At 52.6% G+C, this 13,271-nt stretch overlaps 1 protein-coding gene across 9 annotated transcripts in view; it reads left to right on the top strand.

Annotated features, from left to right (window-relative positions):
- Positions 1 to 3,748: 3,748 nt before the first annotated feature.
- CRACDL (CRACD like) overlaps positions 3,749 to 13,271 on the top strand; it is a 135,794-nt gene continuing 126,271 nt past the window's right edge. For 3 of the 9 annotated variants that reach the window (XM_070511669.1, XM_070511672.1, XM_070511675.1), the window contains exon 1: positions 3,750 to 4,086. The gene's annotated coding sequence lies outside the window, so the exon portion shown is untranslated. Of the gene's footprint in view, positions 4,087 to 4,212; positions 4,526 to 13,271 lie in introns of those variants that run through there. The other 6 variants (XM_070511670.1, XM_070511671.1, XM_044772958.2 and 3 more) reach the window with 4 other exon arrangements.

Consider the following 13,271-nt stretch of genomic DNA (forward strand, 5'->3'; position numbering starts at 1 on the left):
CCCTGGCAGCAGGCAGAGGCCTGGCTGTAGGAACAGAGGAGCCTGATGTAGGGGTGGGGTTTCAATCAGGAAAGCATAGCAGGAGGACCAAGAGATAAGGGCACTGGGGGTGCTGGTAACACAGCAGTTGGGGTGATGACCATGAGGATCAGGGCTATGAAGGGTGCAGGCCGGGGAGGCATGACTTTTGAGACAGGAGAGCAGTAAAAGAGCAGAAGGTCCCTGGAAGGTGAAAGAGCAGAAGTTTGGGAAACGGAGAGCAAGGCCGGGGTGGAAAAGAGTTGGGCAGAGAGAGTGAGCACTGCAGATGAATATGTTTGAGGCAGAGCAATTCAGGATCGTGACGGGTCATGGTGGCAGTGCACTGATTTATATTTATCAAGCAGCTACTATGTACCAGCACTGTGCTAGGTGCTGGATATGCAACAATAATGCTCAAATCAGATACAGACTCTGCCCTCTTGGAGTTGTGCTCTGGTGGGGCAATTGGTTATGAAACCAAAGTTAAACCACTACAAAGTGTGATATATACTCAAAAGAAAAGAATGGGGCAAGTGGGAAATACAGGCTGGGAAAAAGACCAAAGGAAGTGACACCTCGGCTAAAACCTGAAGGGTGAGAGGGAGGTGGTACTGAAAGGAGGCCCAAGAGATGGACAGGGAACAGATTAGGCCCTGTTAAGGGTTTGGATTTTATCCTAACAGCATAGAAGCCAGGGAAGGGTTTTGAAAGAGGGAAATGACGTGGTCATTCATATTGCTGGAGGAGGATGGGAGGGACAGTGGCTGGGATCTGGATTCTGCTAGATGGCCAGCCTGTGGAGAGAGTTCCTCAGGAGAAGGGTTCGTGTGACCTCTGACAGTGAGGCAGCTCAATTCGATCCCTGTCCCCAAGGCTCACCTTAGTGAGCCTTGTCAACAGGCCCAGTGCTGGGCCTGTTGTCTTGAGAAGAATGGCATTCTTTTTTCCCAGTTGGTCCTTGGCTCCAACTCTCTACTCAGTTGGGGATGCCTGTGGCTATGGGGTCTATATTTTCTGAACCCAACGGAAGACAGGCAGATTGAGTGTCTCATGAAGACCCAAGGGCAGTATCCTGGGATGAAGCAGTGGCCTGAAGAATACAGTCTCCCAGGTACGGGCCTGGGTTCCGAAGCCTGTCGCCTTTGGTGTACCCTCTTTACCCCATTAATGATAGCCCTCTGATTTGACTAAATGAAGATGCAGGAGGGTGGAGACTGGACTTAAATATTCTTGCTTTCTGATATCCCAAAGGATGCCTCTTCCTAAGTGTGGGAAGGACTCATTCTCCTTTCTTTTCTGAACGAAAAGGCGTTTTTTAGTGTGCAGAATTAGGTGCCATTTTTAGAAAGGCAGCCTGTTCAGTGCCGAGAGTGCAGACTGTGGGTTCAAATCCTGGCTCTGCCACTGACCTCCTGTGTGACCTTGGGCACGTTCCTTGCCCTTTTCGTGCCTGAGTCTCCTCATCCACAACATGGAGATAATAGCAGTAAATGGGGTAATGGCAGGTCTAAGCTCAGGGTTCTGCTGGGGACTGGATGATTTTAATGAGCAACTGCTTGTAGACGGTTGGCAACAGTGCCTGGCGTTTGATAAAAATGTGTTCCCAGATGAGAAGCAATACGTACAGAAGTGGCGCAGTCTTCTTTTGCCTTATCAGTGGGGTTCTCCTTCCTTGGAAGGGGGTGTTCAGGGACAGCTGAGGGAGATTTTCTGGAGCCTCAGGAAACAGCCAACCCGGTGCTCTTAGCTCTATGGTTGTCTGCGCAGGCTTCAAGAAACTCTTTGTGGGGTCTGTTTCCTTTGAGCCTTTGGCAAAGCCTCCTTGAACATTCTAGCCTTTTCTCAACCCAGCTTCAAGGTTTGGTCCAAGAAGCATTAAGGAGGGAAAGAGCTCCTGTAAAGGCCATGTTCCAGTGCTCTGGGGACCAGATCCTCAGCAGGAAGGTGGAATGGACTGGGGGTGGCGGAGGGGTGTCCTTCCTGTCAATATATTTAAAGCTTGAAGGTGCTTGCTCTACCAGGCTCCAGGTAATTTCCCATTTTCCTAACCTATTCACAACGTTTCCCACCACTTTCTATTTCGGGTGTTGACACCGTGTTCTTTCTCAGCCTTAGCTAATGATCGTGAACTTCAGCTTTTGTCCTCTCAAGACCTCCAGGGACTTCAAAAGCCACCCACAGTACACGTAAATAAAGCCAGAGGCTTAAGATATTCCGGAAACAAATGAAATTCTTAGGTAGAAGGGCGATCTATTGAGTCAATAAATAGTAGTTACAACAACGGAAAATAAACGTGATTTTGAATAGAAGGAGCAGAGGCTCAAGGTGGGCAGGGAGAGAGGCTGTGTAGATTTGCCTTAAGTTGTTCAGTTCCCTTAGAGGATTCTGAAAAAAGCAAACACATTCACCTACCAAAGTCTTTGTCTCTGATTGTCATGAGTCACCTACCCACTGTGAATGCAGGTTAACTTGGGGGACCGTAGACGGATTCACGAGATATTTTTGTTTCTTCCACACAAAGAATTTAAAGCACTTAACTGTCACAGGGGGCTTTTAAGAGAATAGCTTGTGCCAAAGGGATTATATCAAAAATTTAAAAGGAAACTTCTCCTTATATGCTCGAGTAAACGGGATCTGTCTTTAGCCTCTTTTCCCTGCCTCCCACTCTTCTGTTTGGGATTTTGATCCTGTTTCAAGCCAGAGGCGGAGAGAGCCCCTTCAGGGTTCTACTGTGGCTCTGCTGTGGGTAGTTGTGCAAACGTGGGTTTCCCGGCCCTCAGCGTCCGCAGGGGGAAATCATCAGACCCACCACCCCAGGACGTGGCGCAGGTTCCGGGTGGTCCCCCATGTAACAGCGCCCACATGGCTGACAGTTCAGACATTGGGGTCGCTCTCTGGCGTTAGCATTGTCTCTTCTAGGGGGGCGTGAAGGTGTTCCGCGTGTGAGCTGTTGTGGCCAGTGTTTCCTGTGGGGACACGGCTCACGCTCGTCCCCTCTCCCTGCCGGAAACGCTCCCTGCTCTCGGGGGCGCGTGGTCGGGATGGGGGCGTCGCGGGCTGCGATCAGCGGACCAAGGCTTCAGCGCGCCCTCCAGCTGATGAGCCCAGCGGCCGCCCCCGCCACCCCGGGGCAGCGCGCCGCGGCAGACGGTCTCCCCAAAAGGACCAGCCCGTCTTTCAAAGAAAAAGAGGGGAGTCAGCGAGTCCGCGAAGTCATCAGCAGCCTTTCTTCCCACACTTTCAGTGTCACAACAATGATTCACCTCAAGGCAGGGTGGCAGCTTCCCTAATTAGCCTGGAGACGCTCCGGACCCACAAGGTTATAAAAAACCAGCTTTTACTTTTATTCAAATGCACACTTCCCACCCACGGCGCCCACCCGCTCCGGCCCCGGGCCCGCGGGCCGCCGGCTTTGCTAGGCGCAGCCGGAGCGCCCCAGGCCGGGCGCCGCGCGGCCGCGAAGCCCGCAGTGACCGGGAGGCTGAGGCTGCGGTCGGCCGGGTCCCTCTTCGCGAGGGCGCGCAGGTGCGCCGGGCCGTCGGGGGCGCGGTGGACCCCAGCCCCGAGCCCCGGCAGTGCCGCCGCGCGGGCGGGCCGAGCGGGGCCGCGGGAGCCGCCGTGGCTGGGGAGGGGTCCCCGCCGCCCCCCGCGGCCCGCCGGCGCCGTCGCCCGAGCTCTCGGCGCACCGGACCGGGCGGCGGCGGCGGGAGCGGCGCGGGGGAGGAGCGCGCGGCGGGGGGCGGGCGAGCGGAGCCGAGCGGGGAGGCGCGGCGCCCGCCCCCGCCGAGCCGAGAGCAGCCGCGCCGCGCCGGCACGCCCGGGCTGGGAGCGCGCCGCGGAGGGCGAGCGCCGGCGGCCGGAGGGCCGTGCCCGCCCCGCGTCCCGGTCTCGGGCCACCGACCCGCGCTGTCGCCAGGCCAGGCGGCCACCTGCTGCGTCGCGCCGCCGGCCGCAGCGTTCCCGCGGGCAGCCAGGCGCGTCCCCGGGCGGAGTAGCCCCTGCCGCCGCGCCCCCGCCGCCGCGCCCGTCCGCCGCTTCGCCGCCGGGGCCGCGCTCCTGTGCCAGGTACCGGGGACGCTCGGAAGCGGGTTGGCCGCCAGCGTGCGGGGGCGGAAGTCCGGCGGCGCAGGGGGATCGGGCAGGGGCCGCGCGGCCGCGAGGCGGACCGGGGCCGGGGGCGGGGCGGCGAGGGCAGCGCCCACGCGGCCAGGTGTCCCGCGGCCCGCGGAGGGGCCGCCTCTTCGGGCAGCGCGGCCTCCGGGGCCCGGGATGAGCAGACGCGCTCACGGCCAGTGCCCGAAGTTTCCTTTGCTCACTTTGCTGGACTTAACTTTGAATTGTGAGGCAAAGCCTGGCCATTTAACGCGTTAAGAAAATACCACAGGGGAGACAGCCTTGCTGGGTTTAAATTGTTGGTATACGAAGTATTTGTGCCTGCTGTCGCCAAGGCCATCGCGGGAGAAAATAGTGGACAGATTCATTAACTGTCTTCCTTATGCTTCAGGTAATGATTTATTTGTTAAACAGGTTTTAGGCTTGGATGACAAGCCACCACTAAGAGATTCTGGGTTTGATCTAAGAACATTCGAATTTTTAATCAACGGATATTTGTTGAACAGACACTTCGTATTGCGCAGGGCTTTAATAGGAGGTTGAGTGATCAGAGCATAAGTAGTTACTCAAATGAGCTAACATTCGGCTTTTGAAATGCAAGTAAAAGGGAATGCCACCATTTGAATTGGACTTGTGTGGGTGCAGGCCAACCTAGCTGACAGCTGGCGTCGTGTCACTGCTGAACACTTAATTTTGAGCCAGGAACTTCATCAAGTGGGAGACAAGCAGCTGTGTGATCCTTTTAGAGCCCACCCCACACCTTCCCAAGCTGATACCTTAAAATATCCTACTCCCTTATTGGAGCCTGCAGACTCCCCTTATTTACATAATGCGCGCTGGGGACCATGGAGTAGACTCTGTTTAGACCCCTGGTGTCCTCCCTGGAGCTCAGTCACCCCGGCTGACACCTGGGATGATGGAGCATCGTGGTCCCTCTTGAGAGCACTTTGAGGTTGTAAAATTGCAAAGAGAAATATATCTAGAGACAGTGCAGGGCAGAGGCATCTGGGGTCCCTGCCTTTGGGGGCCGGTGAGGGAGGATTGAGCTAGGTTGGTTTTCTAGCTCTGCCCCAGTGCTGTGTTGAGATGTTGGAGCCTGAGGCAAAAGAAAAAATCAGTAATATTGATCCTGTCTTTATTAAAAATTATGACATTTTGTACAGCGTGGATTTTGTGTTAATTTTGATGTTTTAAAACACTGCGTTAAAACACTTATCTTACAGAGTTTTTTGGTACCTCCTTAAATTTTGTGCGTGAGACGAGTATCTCAGTTGCCTCACCCTAGTTCTAGACTTGCCTGTGAGTCAAGTTTCTTAACCTCTGGAAGCATCAGTTTCCTCATTTATAAAATTTAAAAAGTGGACCCTCCATGGATGGTGCACAGCTCGTGCGGACCATCTGGCTGCTGCGTAGGAGCAGGCATATGGGGCATACTAAAGGGTGGCTGTCCTATCGTATTGCCGCTCAGCTTGGTCATCTTGAGCTAGTCACCGAGTCTTGCTGAGTCTGTTTGCCACTCGGCTAAATGGGAGCAATGAGAGCCAGCTCACAGGGATGCTGGCAGGGTTCACTGAGAGGGTGTGTGTGAAGGCACCTGGCCCTCCTGGAGGGTAGGATTTCCGTGATGGCTTGGTGGGCCTGGATTTGCCCTGGCAAGCTTGCAACCACTTGCTTTTTTCCTCTGGAGGTTAGCCTTGTGCCTTGCACAGACTGTGTGCACACACACTTATAAATTCTGCTTGCATTGCCTGGAGACCCTACAGAAGCATTTGAATCAGAGTAGAGATGTTTCTGCCCAGAGTTTATTGTGGAGGGTTGAAGTTTACCAGCCACAAGTTGTGGTGTGCATAATTTTTTATGTGAACTTCATTTTGCTACCCCAAACAAATGACTTAGGTTCCTTTTTGGCATATTTGCTCCTAGTTCATGATTGTGATTTTTCTGAGCCTCATTCAAGTGTGATTATCTCGGTCACTATGTGGTTTAGAGCAGCTTGGTTCGTTGAGGGTCAGTCTCTCAGTCTCTCCAGGTCACCCTTGGGGGCCCATTCTCGCCTCATGTGGTCCCTGGTCACCAAGAGAAGGTTGTATCACATCAGCGTGTAGGGGAGTGTGACCTCTTGCAGGTCATCTTGTCCTCTCGCTGGCCTCTGATGAGTTTCCCCCCACTACCATGGAGCCTCGGTTTCCTCTTTCCCCTGAGTATTGCCCAGCTGGGTGTCATGGGCTGAGCCACAGCTGGGGACCTGGCTCTTGCATCTGGCCGTGAGGTCCCCACATTCTGGTCTCTTCTAGGTCCCTACTGGGCACCCGAGCACCCGCCCAGGTTGTGCAGAGCTATGCTGGGATGCCATTCTGCTGTACCGGGTGGTTTCCCAATGTTCCCACCAGGAAGCAGGACCGACTCCCAGTGCTTCCCAGCCCGCCTCAGCCTCTCAGGGGTTTTCCCTCCCTCTCCACCCCTTCTTCTCCAGGCAAGAGGCAAAGGGGCAGGGGGCTGGGTCCCTGCACATTCCTTTCCTCCCAGTATTGGAGGAACTTTGTTTTTTAAACTCTTGGGGCAGGAATCTTTCTTAGATCCTATCTCTGTCCTCTGTATTGTGGCTTTGCGTAAAGCTTTGGGCTCAGACTTCTGAACTGTGCTCTTGGTATGTAAAGGGGTTTTAAATGTCTTCTTCGATTAGTCTCCCCAGCATGGAGAAACCATATGCACCCTGGGGAGGTGGGAAGGAGGCCGGGTGGAGCGAGCTGGAAAAATAGACAAGAAGCTCCTTTCCTCTCCATCTTTCTGGGCAGGCTGACCTGGGTTGTGTGCACTGGACTTCCTATTACCTGAGAAAGCCTGGAAAAGCTGTAGGGCCTGCTGGAGAGGAAATGGGGAAAGAGCAGCTTTGAAGCTTTGGTGGTGCGGGGAGAAGAGAGTAGCTTTCTGCTTACACAGTACTGAGCCCAGCCCAGTAAATCAATTTCCTGTGGATTAATGTCTTCCAAACAACCACCCCCTGTTTGTGCTGCTGCTTCCTCCTCATTGGAATGGTCCACTGTGTGCCTGGCATTTACTAAAAGCAACAGGAGAGAGACAGAAAAGTCCAAGTCATAATGGCTTCTTTAGGTTGCTTAGAAATTATTTGGAGAATAAGATTAGCCTTTAGGAAGCCTAAAGCTGTACACTCAAGTCCTGGGTTTTGTTCGCACTCAGTGGGTGAAAGTTGAAGTGGTCAGGGAAGGCTTCGTGGAAGAGGCGGACTGTAACATTAAGACTTAGCTGCATGGATATGAGATGGAAGACAACTTCCACGAGAACGAGCTCCTGAACCCCTGCAGATGGCAGGACCTGCCTGGGAGTGGCCTCTCAGGACCCACCGTGGCTTGACCCTTCCTGGTGTCGTGCTCATCCCTCTCATCGTCTACATATCTGTAAACCTTGGCATGGTCAGTGTCGTCTGTAGGTAGGACAACAGGCATGGTCAGCATTCTAAGTTCCTTGTGTTTTCCCCAAACTGAATGGAAATCGGAGGACTTTTCATCTTACCCTGTTATTTTTAGATATCTGCTTCTGGAAAATCATTTCAGACTTTCAGGTCATGTAAATGGTCTTCAAGACACGTCTGTGATTCTGAGGAGTCACCTTAGAATTCTTTGTATTGCTCTAACGTGCTGTAACCCATAATCCTGCACTCGTCGGGTCACGAACCAGAAGATGCGGTGTGAGCACTCCGTGACTTCAGCAGCAGGTTGACAAGAAATGCTGAGACAGGTGTGGCCGTGTGAGCAGGGGCACCTCCTCACCAAGGTCAGCCGCTGGCGCTCTGCTGCTTCTTGCCCTGTTTCTGTGCAGATTCCTGGTAGGAGGGGCTCTCAGATATTTTTCTTATGATTAGGTGTCTGTGAAAAGAAATTCCAAAAGATCCTTTTGAAAGGTGAGGATTAGAAAGTTATTTGCTCAAGCCTCCTCTTAGCCCTGGTGTGTGGGACTGGTTTTTAAATGTATGAAGTCTGAGAACTTCCAGAATACTTTCCTTCACCTCTGAGGTCCATACACCAATCTCTCCGTGATTTTTGCCCCCAAATTCTTATGCCTATAGGGGCAACAGAAGCATGAGCTGTGGGGCGCAAGTTTTCTAAGAAGCTGCTCTCAGAATGGCTTTCATGAATGTGGGACATGAAAATGTCGGAGGTGTTTTGCTTTCTTAAAGCAGGTGGTCCAGCCGAGGGGGCAGGCAGGGCTCTGGTATTAGCTCTGCCCCTTAGAGGCCCTGTGACCTCAGGCGCCCTATAGAACGGGGGTTTCGATTCAGGCACATACGCAAGCATCGCTTGGGGTACTGTGTCAGCAGAGAAAATGCTTCATAAATTATTTGTAGCTATTGCTCTTTATTGTCTTTCTTAGAAGGTGAAGGGAGGAAGAGATGGGGAAGGCAGCCCAGGTCAGGTAGGGTGCAGGTGGGTGGCAGAACTTCCACACCTGAGCCCTCGGGGATGAGCATTCACGTGTTCCTTCTCTCTCTGCAGCCCTGGCTTTCCCCGCTAATACGTGGTTACAAGGCCTTAAGTACCAGCACCGGGACCAATGACACACACACACGTGTTCTGTTGGCAAGACGTAGGGACAATTCTGCCCTGCCACATCTGTGGCTCCCCGTGAGCCTGACGGATGGCCTCAGATTAGAGGACCAGAATGGGTGTCACCAGTGGGTGACCAAATTATGACCAATATTAGGTTCTTCTTGTGTACTTAGTCTCATGTGTATGAACATATCATGAATATTTAGTACCTTTTCAGCATTTAGCGTGTCATGAATGTTTACTGTCCAGCTGCCGTGGGTATATTTGGTTCCTCGTGAATATTAGGTATCTTTTGGTTCTTCCACAGCTTTCCATCCTTGTTTAATACACGTGTGCTCTACTTCCTGAGTATTTATCTAAACTTAACGTATCTTACCAGAGTCATCCGTCTCCTTTGCTGTATTTTCTTCAGAATTGAGTATTCTCAAACAATACAACAAATTTACAGAAGAACACTAAATTAGTCTCTTAAAATCAGTTTCCAGGTTGGGTATATTTTTGTGAAGCTATTAGCCCATCAAGATGGGTGAGCCTGAGGTGCTTGGGGACCTCTGGGACCAGGTGTAGGTCTGCAGAGGTATACAGCTGGCTCACAACCACTTCAGGATCGCAGACACTGAACTGCGTGCTCAGGGCTTGTTTCTGCTCTTAGCTCCTCAGGAAAGAAGTGACCACGGGCGGATGCTCATCAGTCACGCTGTATGTGCTGCTTTGAGCCTCTTGCAGGCTGGTCTCAACTCTTAGCTCTTTTCAGTCTGGTTGCAGCCCTGTGGCCAGGCGTAGCATCTGCACCTGACAGGTGTGGGGACAGGTGCAGTGGTTGTGGGGGCCACACGTGTCCCAGGGCATAAGCTCAGACCTGGGTGTCTTGAGTCCTCTTCACTGCTCTGCAGCCAGCCTGGGGAATGCAGTGAGCTGCTCTGAACTGCAGTCCCCACTGCGCACCTGCTCTTCTAACCTGGGTTAATACCTAGCTCCCGGTCCCAGGCTTCCAGCACCTGACTTTACTACCTTAATTATTCACCCTCCCCACCCCCCGGGAGTGGTAGCAGGAACATTTTTATGGATCCTTTCTGCACGGGGCCTCTGTGACTTAGAAGCTGCAGTGCCAACTCTGTCCATGGAAGTGAGGAGGAGGATGGGTTTGTTGGTGGGTCAGACCCACCCACTTGACGACTGACTCACATGGCCACACCACTCCACCTGCTGATTCATCCTCTGTGAACTGGGATCATTTCCACAGCAATAGAATTGGCCTCCTATATTTGGACAGTTGCTGGGTGTCAGCTGCATGCTCCATTGGAGATCAGATCTTTAAATCCTCATGTCTTAGCATGTCCAGCGTACTCTCTGGGTGAAAATGGGCTCTTAATATCTGAACTCAAAGCGCTTTGAAGATGAATCACCTGTTGTCCGAGGCTTGGCCATTGTTGTCCTTTGTCCTTCACAGCCTTTGTGAGCAGAGACGGGTCTTTGCGTTGAGGTGTCCTGGTAAGCAAGGCTTATCTGGTACCACATTCTAGAACTGAAATTACTGGGTGCAGTTCATGGGCCCTGGGGCATTTCAGGGGGACCTCTAGGTGGTGGAGGGACCACTGTGCACAGGACTCGGCCAGGTCAACAAGCAGGGTGGGCCTGGAAGGTGGCAAACTTCCAGGAGTGGAGTGGGCCTGCCAGCCGTCTGGGGCTCCGACGCGGCTTGTGCTTTGGCTTGTGGCAGTGGGGCTGCTCTTTGCCTGCTCCCTCATCTGGCACAAGGACAGGTGCTGCTCAACAGACAGTGTCTTCCATCCATCAAACCCGGGGGCAGAACATGCGCAGGCGTCTTGATAACATTTGCGGGCACATCCTTCCAAACTTTGGTCTATGTCATCTCGAATATGCATATATACATGCGTGCACAAAAGTGTGTATTTAAGAAAAAGAGGTAATGCCTATATTGTCTTGAGGGCTGCCTTTTCAAAATTAGTAGTATGTGTCGAGTGTCTCCCACGTCGTTAAATCTTCTTCCTTGGCGTCAGTCCTTGTGGCTGTGAGGAAGTCCCTCGTGTGGGAGGCCCCGGCTTACTCACCCCAGCCCTCTGTTGAATAGACGTTTGCTCAGGTCATTTTCAACCTTTGGCCGTTTAGTAACAGCACTACCATGAGCATCCTTGTCCGTGCTCTTTTGCACATTTGTCTGATTGGTTCCTGCAAGGTATTATCTCATGAGTAGATTTCCTGTGTATATACAAGCCTCCTCCTTTGATATGTCCTGCCTGAAATAATTGATTTTCCACACCAAAGTTTTTTTCCATGAGATTTCCTGCAACTTGGTCGACAGTGTCTTTAGCATCTGTGCCGTTCAGGATTCACTCTAGTTAGTTGAAGCAGAACAGGATTTGATGCAGGCACTTCAGGGCTGACAGAACTGTCAGAAGCTTGGCCCTGGGCCAGACCTGCAGGAGTGACCCCCAGAGCAACACGCCAGAGCTGACTGGCAGGGAGCTGCCCCTCCCACCCAGACCCGCCCCACCCGGGTCCACCTGCTGCTCTGCTTCCATCCATAGAGCTGTGGGATGAGGCTCTGGGACCTCTGCCACTCTCCACGGGGAAACCTGATGCCCCCACGGTGGTGCCTGTGAACCAAGACCACAGGAACCTCCTCCCCGTGGGGGCCTGGCAGGGAGGGAGCTGGCAAGCGTGGTCCTGGGTTTTCTAGCCTCCAGCAGGCAGTGAACCAGCCAGGTGGGGTGAACGGAACCTCAGCCTTTCCCTCCTTTTTTATCTTGTACTTTTCATGTTATATTTGATGCAGGCAGAGGTGAGGTGCACAGAATTTAGCCGCAGGTGTGACAGGCTTGGTCCCTGTCTCTCAGAATCAGTCTGCTGTCCTCTCCAGAGAAGACCAAAGTCGTTTCACTGCTAAGGTTTTCATTTCAGTCCCCTTCTCTTCAGAGCTTGATGGGAGGAGCTGTGCCCTCCCAGAAGCCAGGTTGGAGCTTCCCCAGCCTGAGCCTCAAATGGGGCTGGGGCTGGGGGGTGGGAGCGGGGGCGGGGCAGGGAGCAAGGTGAAGCCACATACAAATAGCGCCTGCAGACTTGCCTCGTATGCAGACCGCGTATTTGAAAATCAGCTCCTAGAGGCCTTGGAAGGCCGTGGGCTGTGAGGGGAATATCTGGCTGTTTTCTCTCAATGTGGGGGACTTTGCTCTCTCTGCCCCTCTCTTGTTGGCATTATGTTAACGGTGAACAGCCTTAGTTAGTTACCAGGCGTGTGTAGGCAGCAGGAGTTAACGTACTGCTAAGTTAATAGTTCTTTTTTCAGGAGCCATAATTGATCAGCAGTCAATTTATGAACCCATATTTCTCCTTGCCTCTTCAAACAGGCTTTTGTGCGTAATTAGTACGAATTCAGGTGTTTGTATAGTTCCAAGCTCCTGCTCCAAGTGGGTTACTGTATTCTCAGTTGTTCAAGAAAAGTGTTGCTGAGGAAGGATTCTGGGAAAGACTGTCTTCAGCAACCCAGAGCCCTTGCGGGGAGCGGGGAGGGGGTTCAGTGACAGTGGGGGGCGGCCACCAGCCTGATGGTGCAAGCTCCTCTGACCCTCAACAGGCCCCTGCCCCTCACAGTAAATGTCACCCCGTCACAGATGGACTCTCTATAACAACCCGAGGCTCCTGACTGGAAGCTCCGCGGGAGGTGGTGGAGGTGAGGAAGGAAGAAGGGAGCCAGCCCCTGCAACTCAGGTGGGCGAGGCAGCCCTTGGGACTGGTCCGTGGAGGGTCCAGCAGATCCGACTTTCAGCAGGACCCATCAAAGAAACCCGTATCTTTTAAAAAGGAGAAAGTAATACTGATCTGATACATTCCCAATGAATCACCTTGGGTTTCTACAGCACCTTCTTTCTGTGGGTTAAAAATGGGACGTGATGTATATGGAACAGCTGTTTCTCTCTCTTTAATTTTGGGGGGCGTACACTGATTGTATATTATGAAGTAAACTGTAATAATTTTACTGGCAACAGCTCTTTTCCTTTCAATTCTTCCAGCCACTTAAAATGAGATTCTGATTTGTGTGTGTGTGTGGCATGTAAACACTGGGTGGTCCAGGCTGCCGTTGCATCATCCCCCTCCGATCTTGTGCTTCAAATAATTGATAGAATGTGAGTGTGTGTGCAATTAGAAGAGGCTGTTTGCAGCCCAGCGGGTCGGTGGTGTCGGAGCCCTCGCTGTAGTTCCCACCTGTCGAATGCCAAGTGTCATTTCAGGTGTTTCACCTTCGTCCTCTCATCTAGTCCTTACCATCACCCTGTGCATTTTGCAAATGAGGAAACCGAGGCCCAGAGAAGTAACGTAACTTGGCCGGGGTCCCTCAGCTAGTGAGCAACAGAGCTGTGAACCCAACTTCACCCCTTATTTGTCTAAGGAGGTGGTTTCCCCTTGGGAACAGCCTCTTTTCCTCTGAGTGTGCAACTCACACACTTACCCCTCTGCTCACACATACGCCGTGTGGCTGGCTGCTGGTTTAATCGTTGTCACTCGTTAGCTGACACACCCAAGTGCTGTCCTGACTGCTTTACCCCCATTTTA

Source organism: Equus asinus, chromosome 6, assembly GCF_041296235.1.
Source record: "Equus asinus isolate D_3611 breed Donkey chromosome 6, EquAss-T2T_v2, whole genome shotgun sequence".
NCBI classification, from domain to species: Eukaryota; Metazoa; Chordata; class Mammalia; order Perissodactyla; family Equidae; genus Equus; species Equus asinus.